We start from the raw sequence: 9,556 nt of genomic DNA on the forward strand, positions 1-9,556 counted from the left end.
GCTACCGTATGAGCATATACAGGGGGAGGTAATCCCCCTCAGTCACAGTCACAGGGGAGGGGAGTAGGAGGAGAATGGGAGGGAGGAATGGGAGGATACAAGGGATAGGATAACAATTGAGATGTAATATGAATAAATTAATAAAATATATTTTTAAAAATTCTTTTTTCCTTTGGGTAAGAAAAGAGTTGATTATCTGGCATAGTCATAGATCACACAACTCTTATAAAGAATGTTAAAATTGTATCATAATAATAATGTAGAAATAGTAAAGTAAGCAGGGAATGATGAAAATCATGGAGATTTATTTCAATGAGATAGTTTACAAATTGAAATTATGTTTTGATTCAAAAAACCTTAGCAAAAAATTATGCCATGCTACCAAGATGAGACTTGATAGCCTATGACCATATGGTGGGGGAGGAGGTTCCTCTTGGTCTTAGACCTAGGGGAGGGGAATAGGGTGAAAGTGGGAGGGAGGGAGGATGGGAGGATACAAGTGATGGGATAACAATTTAGTTGTAGTCTGAATAAATTAATAAAATTAAAATAAAAAATAAATCAAACATTAAAAAATTATGTCATGATTGCAAAGGTTAATAACAAAGTTATAAATATATATATAATAACTAGAGTTACTTCATGGACTTCACATTTAGTAAAAGAACTCACATATAACAGCCATGTTTTATGTTATTCTATATATGAAATTCACTGTAAAAATGAATCTATAATGATAGTAGAATAATAACTATTCAAAGAGGATTAAGTAGCAAAAAACATAAATTAGTCTTTTTAAGTTCAACAAACAAAACTTTTTTGCCTTCATTTGGTTTATCATATGTTAGTGCACTCATTTGAGTGTTAACTGAACTATAAACATAAGTCTGGTCACTTTATTTTTTATAAGTTAAAACATCATAAACTTTCTGTGTATTGGATCCACCTGGAGCTGAAGTTACAGGCAATTATAAGGTGCCTGACATGGGCCCTGGGAACTAAACATAGCTCCTTTTGTGGCAGAGTTAGGACAGACTGTTCTCCATCTTGTATTCTTACTGAGGCCATTCCAGGTTTACCTAGAATGTGATCTCCTTGACACAGAATCCCACTGAAAATTACCCAGTGCTACTCTAGGAAGCTAAGATCAGAATTCCTAGTTTGCTCACCTTCTGTTTGTGACGAAACCTCTCCACCTAACTGCTTATTTTATGCTATTCTCAGTTCTGCCTGTTTGTGCAGAATCCCTTTCAGTTTACAGTTTATCTTAGTTTCTGTTAAACTGCTTGCTCCTATGTAGGCCCCCTACAGCTTTATTTTTTATTTATTTATTTATTTATTTATTTATTTATTTATTTATTTACCTTCAAAAATCTGTGTTCTGGACACTTGGAGCCACATTGAACTTTCAGAATGCCTGGATGTAGTCACAGTCTGCTGGAATAAAATTTCAATTGGCTATACACTGTGTCTAAATGGTCATCTCTGGTGGGTGAGCCACCAGTAACACTTTTAACCTTCATGACATCTCTATAGTCAATATATTTTATGAGAGGAAACCTAAAGAGCATCATTCAAAGATGTTATGCAGTAACTCAAGTGAAATTTGAAACACTTTGAAGCTAAACAGAACACTGACATTTCTATTATCTTTTACTTTGAAATTCTTTAACTGACTATAATTATCTATAGATTAGGCAACATATCATTCAAAAAGGAGGAGGATATCTTCATTTATGGTTCTAGAAGCTTTGTCAAGAGGTTCAGTATGTCTCTGTCTGAAGCAACTATAAAAAATAGAAGATAAATAGGGACCAAGGTTAGAACCCAGTTCCAGGTAACCATGCATAAAAATATTTTATTTATTTTTATTTTTTCCAGATTTAATTCATTTTATTTTTCTTGTATAAAAACCCTTATGTGGTAGCCACAGTTGGAGTCTGTGTCCTCTGAACAGAGACTCTGGTATGGACTTTCACAAGATAAGTGAATTCCTGATAAGGAGACTTGGTGAACACAGACAATCTCTTTCCAGAGGTCAGGGGTCAGGTAGCTATAGGTCTTGGAGCTGGCTTTAAAGGTGGCCTTGGCAAAATTGCCCAGGGTGGCAGTGCAGCCCCTGGCTTTAAGTAACTACTTGCTTTAAGATACTTTTAGAAGAGGTGGCAGAAGTGACTTGATCCATTCTGTAGGAGGAAATAAATGGCTTTGGAGAACTCTTGTGGGTATGGTTTTCGTGGCCAATTGTGCTGTGTTTTGAGAAATATTTGCAGGGGTCTGCTAGAAAGAAATGTACATGTACTTTCTTATACTTCTAAGGATAAATAACATGTCATAATAGAATAAAACATGTTATCTGAGGCATAAAGGTGACTTGCTAAATATTAATAAAAGAAGGAGTCTTTCTATCCTGTTTTCTTTCTTTCTTTTTTTTCTTTCTTTCTTTCTTTCTTTCTTTCTTTCTTTCTTTCTTTCTTTCTTTCTTTCTTTTTGAGTTGGGAAGCCATGGCAACTCATATTGGTAGATGCAGAGAAAGCAAAAAGAAAGGAAATATTGAACACTTTTATTTATGTTTACATAAATCATTTCATTTAAACAATTACTTTTTAGATTGTGCTATTCAACCTTCATGTCTCAAAAGAGTGGCAGTTGAGAGTTTATGCCTGGTGTATGTCATATATTATTCTGTGAATGAAAAATTATGTCATTTCTTACTGATTTCCTATCCAGCTCTAGTCTTTTGCGTATTTATCCATATAAAGCTCTCTTTGAAGTCAAGAGAGCATTCAGGGAGCAAGATGAAAATCTGGCCTCCAGTTTGTTCACATACATAAACATCTGTTTTATTGTGTCCCTGTGAACTCTTGCACTGAATTGAAAGATCCAAAGCAAAGCAAATAAGTAGCACAATTCCAACTTGACCTTGAAGTGTAATCTGTATCAACAACTTCAGAGGTAGGATTAGAGAATTATTTTTGTCCTAAAAAGATCATAAAACTAAAAGACTAGAAATTTGTAAGAAGAATATTTCACAGTGTACTTATCTATTGCACTGCACTGAACATGTATATCTAAACATGTTTGCATACATTTTCCATAACACCAAGATTTAGCCCTTGGCTGTGAATTCAAAGAACTTGACATCATATTCAATTTTATAAAAGGAAAGGATAACAATCTAAAAATAAAAAAATGATTTGGTTGCACTTCTAACTAAACACACCTAAATAGAACACGAGATGATTTAGTTATTTCTGGGACACTTTTTTCATTATAAAATTAGTTCTTTAAAATTATTATAATAGCTTACAAATTTCTTTACATGAGCACTATTATATTGCATTCAATGTTATCAAATATGTCGTTATATTATTGCAGCCAGTCTTTCTGAGGAGCAGGCAAATAAACACCAACTATTTGTCAATCTCAGGGATAAACTATAGTGGCAGTGAACTTAATCTGGTGTTAATTAGGCTTGTGGAAAACTAAATCAAGCATCAAAAACCACAGATTATTTTAGGCTCCCTCTAGCATAAACAGAAACCCTTGAGGGCCCATAACATATTCTTTTTGTTGACAGTCTTCCACGTTTTGACCAATTGATTTCACGTTTCTTGTAGGATCTGTCCTGATTGCCCTTCTCTCTGTCTTCTCTTGGTTTCCAAGCAGCAGTTTGTTAATCCTTCCTATTTTTGTGTATTTAAGCAGGATTACAAACTTCAAATACATTGTAAAATGAACCTGTATACAATCTTTCAAAACCACTTAAATGACTCAGTGATGGAAGTTTCAGTCACAGAAGAAAATACAGAACAGTTGGGAAATCATCCCAAGTGTTTATTTGTAAGCCATTTGTAATTACTAAGCAAGAATGAATGAAAGCTCTGGAAAATGTAACATGGCAGAACTTTTTGCATTAAATTACAGTTTACTCACATCAAGGAAAGTATAATGCTGTTTTTTACAAAGTCTATCTTAATTGAAGAGTGTAATTATGCTCTACAAATTCACTGACAAACAACTGAAGATTTAAGCTTCAGAAAGTTTAGTATACATGCTAAAGAATAAATCACAAAAGAGAAAAACAGCAATGGTCATATTCTAAGATAAGGTTTCCCTAAAGTTTTATGTACCTTGATAATTATTGATGATATAACAAAATTTTTGCATTGTCATTTCAAATGACTTTTTAATTATTCTTAAATACATTAACATTTTTTTAAAAAATCAGTACAAAGCCTCTAAGTATTCTCCAGGTTTTATTTCTCTTATTCCTGCTTTCCTTTTTCTTACCCAGATCATGTATTTCTTGTTTCCCTCTTGATTTAGTCTCCACTCCTGGTACTTTTCAGATTATCTATTTTCTCTTCTCCCTTTCTTTCATTCTTTCCATTTCCCCAAGTTCTCTTCGCTGTGAAGATTTCTTAAGTACCTTCCATAGGGAAAATACAGAAAAACACAAAGGCAAGTGAGACGAAATATCTGTGCTAATGGAGTTGACAACTTAAAGAAAGAAAGAAAGAAAGAAAGAAAGAAAGAAAGAAAGAAAGAAAGAAAGAAAAAATACACCAAACAGCACAGCACTCAGTAAATGCTATTAATATAATAAACACTACTCTATGTAGAAACTATAATAATAAAGATATTCAGGGGCTGCTATAAGACTTTACCACTGCAAGTGATCTGAACATCTTGTGGATTATGGTGCTCACTAGTAAATTTTAAAGAAGGGAAAAGGTAAGGGCATTTAAAGCAGTAAAATAGTTGTATATGAAAGTGTGATATTACGTATCAAATTGCAACCTAAATCCTGTGTGTTTATTATACCTGAAGGAGGGGGTAATTTTAATCACAAAGATTCAAGGACAAAGACCACTGACAAAAATCATCATGGCCAAATTAAATAAAGCAAGCGACTAATTAAAGCAACCTTTTAAAAAATTTTTATGCAGACAGACTGCCTCCCCTAAAATCAGGGTTCAAGAGGTTAGCATTGGATATGGAAAGGAAAAGTTTTATATCTCAGGGGTAGGGGTTTCCAAATGGGGGATTTGGTGTGCAAAATAGGCGGGGTTACAGAAGCAGAACATAAACAAAGCAAGTTAGTCATAAGGACCTCCTGAAACAAAGAGATGACTGCAAGGTGGTCAGAAGGTAGTTGTTACAACTGGTCATCATAACAAAGTAGTCATAACAGACTTTTGAAACACAGGTAATTTTTCAAAATGGCTATGAACAACTTTTGGAAACAAATACATGTTTGCACATTCCTGGAACAGGCAATACAGAAACATTTGTAGTTAAATTTATAGGGGAGGCGGGCTTAGTCCAATCCTTGAGAAACAAGTTTAATCATAAATAAGAATGGGCCTAGTTTGTTTGTTTGTTTTAAGAAAGAAAAGCTTTATTTTTAGCTTCCAATTTAAGAAAGAAAACGATCCACTATACAGGGACATGGATGATGCCAAAAGAAAGATATGGCTAGGTACATTACATCTGCAATCAGTCAAAGAATACCATGCAGACAGTGAGGCTGGGTCTAGTCTAGCGGTTTGTTCAAAGTGCTCCACTTTCTTCAGCAAGACTCCATCTCCTATAGTTCTACAACATTCAAAGCCAATATTACTTATGTAACAATCTTTGTCATCTTAAAAAAAAACTTAAATATACCTAGGAGGAAGGAGTCTTAATTGGGAATTTTTTCTTACAACAGCGGACCATGGTCATGTGTAGAGGCATTTTCTCAATTAAAAATTGGTGTAACATGTTTGGTGTAATCTTTGAGCAGGTGGGCTTGAGCTGCATAAAGAATGAAGCTGAGTAAAACAGAGATAACAAACCAATAAGCAGCAATTTTTTGAGAAGTCTTATAAGGTTTAAATGTAAAATTTCTCCTTAAAAAGTATTTACTACATATTCTTTGTGTTCATAAAGTATTACAGTTACATTGTATTTTGCAAAATATCTGACAGTAAGCATTAAATAAATGCAGTACTTAAAACTATGAGTATTGCTTTTATTACTATCAAAATCAATAGTTACTAAATATTCCCTTGGAAGAATTAATATATCTCTTATAACCATCCTTTTATTCTTGTAAAATAATTTATTCAGATTACTTCCAGATTGTTATCCCCTCACTTGTATCTTCTCATTCCACGTCCCTCCCTCTTTTACCCTGTTCCCCTCCCCTAGGCCTGTGACAGAAGGGGACCTCCTCCCCCACCATATGATCACAGATTATTTGGTCTCATCCAAATAGCCTGCTTCCCCTTCCTCTGAGTGCCACCAGGCCTCTCCCCAAGGGGAAGTGGTCAAACAGGGAACACCAGAGTTCATGTCAGAGGCAGTCTCCACTCTCCACACAATCTTGGAGAATGTGTTGGTCATTAGTTAAATCTGAATAAGGGGTCTAGGTTTACTGCATGCATTGTCCTTGGTTGGTACAGTAGTCTGTGCAAACCCCTATGGGTTCAGATCCGCCAGCCTTGGTGTTCTTCTTGTAGGGTTCCTGGATCCTCTGAGTCCTTCTACCTCCCCATTCTCCCATACAACTCTTACCTGGAGTCCCAATAGCGAGTCCCAGCATCTGTGCTGATCTCCTTCTGAATGAAGACTCTCAGAAGACATCCATGTTGGGCTAGTATCCAATTATAAGTGAGTATATACCATGCGTGTCTTTCTGGGTCTGGGTTAACTCACTCAGGATGATTGTTTCTAGTTCCATCTATTTGTCTGAGAATATCATGATTTCTTTGTTCAATAGTTCAGTGGTATTCCATTGTGTAAATGTACCACAGTTTATCCATTCTTCGACTGAGGGACATCAAGCTTGTTCCCAGATTCTGGCTATTAAGAATAAAGCTGTTATGAACATAGTTGAGCAAATGTCCTTGTAGGGTGGACCATTTTTTGGGTATATTCCAAGGAGTGCAATAGCTGAGTCTTAAGGTATCCCTTTTCCCAATTTTCTGAGAAAGCACTACATTTACTATAAAATGGCTTTGAAGCCTAAGATGAAGGCAGGCTAGTTCATTAATATATGTAAAATATGGAAAATGAGACCATGCAAATATATATACAAGTCAAAATATAGAATTATGTGCTAAATTAAGGAAATTTAAAGTTCCTGGTGCCCATTTGATGGTATCAGATTTGTGACTGAAAATGGTTCATTGAGAATTAGTATCAAGGGTGATAGCATGCACAAGACTTGCATATTATCAAAAAAGACAAAATGGCAGCATGGAGACAAAGTGGGCTCAAAGTCTCACTCTTATCTAAGAAACTATTTGCAATTGATAGGTAAGAGAAAAATCAGCTGTCTATAATGAAGTGACATTAAGTGTAACAAACACAGTCTATGGCAGTCCCTATGCTTAGGTGTGGTTAGCCAACACAAATTTTACACTATGGGTTTTGTGTGTGTGTGTGTGTGTGTGTGTGTGTGTGTGTGTGTGTGTGTGTGTGTGTAAGAGGGAGACAGAACATGAATTTAGGTAGCTAAGGGAGTGGGTAAGGATATGAGAAGGATTGAGGAAGGGGAAAGAATTTGATTAAAATGTAGTTTGAAATTATGAAAGAATAAATAAAAATAAAAATATTTTTAAACAAGTTAGTATCAAGGAAAGCAACAGGAAATGGATGAAACTAAGAGGAATTTAGGGACCAGAGCAAGAAACAGGCTAAAATAGATGGAGGACTTACCTAAGGCTTTTAGACAAGAGAGGAGGTACAGCATATTCATTAGTGAGGCTGTATGTCCATCAGAATTTAGTAAGTCTATAAATATCACATTTTGTACTTCTTCTTTATAACAGCCATTGATGTTATGCAATAATGTCAACTAAAGTTAACACAGCATTGTTTACACAAAATCACTCGACAAATATTTCTTTAAAAATGAAAGTCATCTGAAATTAAGTTTTTATCAGAGAATAAGATTCTTATGTCTATTACTTAAAAGGGGGCCAGTTCTTATTAATTATGCATTTCAGGGAACATACACTGAAACAGGTGGTTGAAGTGAAGAGCGATTAAAAAAAACTCACTATGAGGCAAACCTGCAGGGGAAAGTCTCTAGACTTGGCCTGATCTGTAGCATTTGTCCCTATGTTGGCTACTTAAGGAAATGTAACCTAAAGAAAGGTAACATATTCAGACGTCTTGAATTCTGACCTCAATAAAATGGCCCACTACTAAAGTTCACAGGCATAGGCAACTGTGGGTAATCATATTTTTAAAAGTGCAACTTAATTCTAATATAATCAAAAGTAACAATAATCCTGAGTGATGTGAAAGGGTACTAAAATAACTGCTTAAAAATATTGGAGAAATGTATCACCTGCGTGAGATATATTTTATAAATATAGATCTATCCAAGAGAAAGAATTGTTTCAGGTTGACAACTGTTCTTTAGAAGATTAAAATAGAAAAAATCATTATGTTTTATATTTTCATGTTTCCTAACTAAACTTCAGTGTTTCTGGCCATGAGGAAAATACTACATACAACTTTGAAATCTTTTCTTGTATATTTAAAGAACTGAGTTAGTTGAGGGTTTCTTTCTAGGAAAGCGATTTTATGTATCTTTATCTGTGTCACACACATTAAAATCATATTGTGGGAAAACTCCACACTGTTTCTGTTCAGAATGTCTGTTGTTAAGTAGAGCCAGCTCTATAGTAGAATGCCTCAGTATTTCTTTAAACCATTTTTGTTATGTCTCTTGGGAAACTAACAGAAAGTTTTTATTCTTTACTGTGAACAAAAATATTTCTGACTAACACATAAAAGGAAGAACTAGTAGAATTTCTGTGTGATGACTGCATCAGTATTAGTAGTGTTGGCCACAGCATGTGTGACAATTTGCATTAGATCTATGTAAATGCTAATATGTGATGAAAACATTTACTTATAAATTTTCTTATTTGAACTCTCGGTCTTTGCAGCAAGAACTTTTTTCTTCCATAGATTATGTACTTATAATCAAATTATGACACATACTTTTGTTTATGCTTGAAATAGCAATACTTGACAAAAATAACTGAACAGGTTCCTGTAAGATGCATAATAGGGTGCTAACAGCCTATTTTGTGCACGTCTAATTACTTTTGATTTGCAGTTTCCTTTTCTCTTGAATTGGTGCTCTTAACATCCTAACTAAATTGAATTAATTTTTATAATAATTTTATTTGCACAAATCATTTTACTAGAGCTAAAAGACATGAAGTAAAATTTCAGATGTGGCCTTTGTGGTTAAGAAAATACAAAGATGCAGTCAAGTCAATGGAAATAAGCATGTATTAGTAGTCACGAAAATGTGTGTTCAAGTCCATTAATGATGTTTTCTGGAAGTTTTGGCAAATCATTTGAAATATACAATTAAAATAATTATATTTTACATTGTTTTAAAAATTAGCATTCTAGAAAAATATATTTAGGAACAAATAACCAGTGAAACAAGCACATGCATGTGCATACACACACACAAATACACACACAATTTAGCTGTTAAAATGGGGCTAAAGGTCATATTATCACATAATGGAGGAA

Source organism: Acomys minous, assembly GCF_964271855.1.
Source record: "Acomys minous genome assembly, chromosome: 7".
Classification (NCBI taxonomy): Eukaryota; Metazoa; Chordata; class Mammalia; order Rodentia; family Muridae; genus Acomys; species Acomys minous.